Here is a 1,604-nt window from a genome sequence, read left to right as displayed (position 1 = left end):
TGCAGGTGGGCAATATGCAGTAAGGGAGAGACCTTACAAGCAGAATCTCTTGACGAAATGATTTCTCTACGGGTCTCCCTCTGTATTCTGCCTTCAGGGTCCAGACTGAGTAAAAAAGCGAGATTTCGCCCTTGAAAGCTTAACTTTTGCTAGGAGGCTTTTCCCATCTAGCCAGCACCATGCCTGCTTTCCAACGGGCGAGATGCAAAAAGGGAGAGAGTTCAAGGTCAGAATCTCTGGAAGAAATGCTTTCTCTAAGGTGCCCCCTCTCTATGCTGYGTTCAGGCTCCGAATYGTGCAATCAAGCGAGATCTCTCCCTGGTAAGTTACACTTGACTGGGAGGCTTTTCCCATAACGCCAGCTCCATGCCCACTTGCAGACTGGGAAGATGCATCAAGTGAGACACCATACAAGCAGAATCTCTTGAAGAAATGCTTTCTCTAAGGTGCTCCTATTGCATGCTGCGTTCAGGCTCCAAACCGTGCAAACRAGCGAGATCCTGCCCTGGAAATCAGCACTTTTGCTAGGAGATTTTTCCCACCTAGCCAGCACCATGCCTGCTTGCAGGCTGTTCTGGTACAGCAAGAGAGAGAGTCTATGAGCAAAACCTCTCCATGAAATGCTTYCTCTGAGGTGCCCCCTCTGTATGCTGYGTTCAGGCTCCAAAGCRCCCGAACAAGCGAGATCTCACCCCGGAAAGCTTCACATATGCTAGGAGGTATTTCCCRTCTAGTCAGCRCCATGCCCRCTTGCAGGCTGGCAAGATGCAGGAAATGGGAGACTTTAAAAGCAGAATCTCTSGATGAAATGCTTTCTCTAAGGTGCCCCCTCTAAATGCTGCATTCAGGCTCCAAACTGTGCGAACAAGAGAGATCTCACCGTGGAAAGCAACACTTTTGCTAGGAGGCATTTCATCTTGAGGCAGCCCCATTCCCWTTTGCAGGGTGGCAAGATACAGTAAGAGAGAGAGTATATGAGGTGAATCTCTAAAAGAAATGCTTTCTCTAAGATGCCCCCYCTGTATGCTGCGTTCTGGCTCTAAACCCTGCGAACAAGTGAGATCTCGCCCTGGAAAGCTTCACTTTTGCTAGGAGGCTTTTCCCATCCAGTCAGCACCKTGCCTGCTTGCAGGCTGGCGAGATGCAGCAAGAGAGAGAGTTCACAAGCAGAATCTCTTGGAGAAATGCTTTCTCTAATGTTCCCCCTCTGTATGCTGTGTTCAGTCTCCTAAGCGTGCGAATGAGAGATATCTCCCCATGGAAATCTTCCCTTTTGTTAGGCAGCTCTTCCCATCTAGCCAGCGCCATGCACACTTGCAGGCGGGTGAGTTGCAGCAAGAGAGAGTGTTTAGAAGCAGAATCTCTCAGAGAAATGCTTTCTCTATTGGCCCACTGTGTATGMTCTGTTCAGGCTCCAAAACATGTGAGCAAGAGAGATCTCGCCCAAGAAAGCTTCATTTTTGCTGGGAGGCTTTTACCGGATAGCCAGCATCACACCAGGTTGCAGGTGGGCGAGATACAGCAAGAGAGAGTGTTTACAAGCAGAATCTCTCAAAGAAATGCTTTCTATTAAGTGACCCATCTGTATGCTGCATTCAGGCTCC

This window comes from Malurus melanocephalus, unplaced genomic scaffold (genome assembly GCF_030028575.1).
Source record: "Malurus melanocephalus ecotype Western Australia unplaced genomic scaffold, MMel_1.1 scaffold_79, whole genome shotgun sequence".
NCBI lineage: Eukaryota > Metazoa > Chordata > Aves > Passeriformes > Maluridae > Malurus > Malurus melanocephalus.
Note: the sequence above shows the minus strand (reverse complement) of the source record.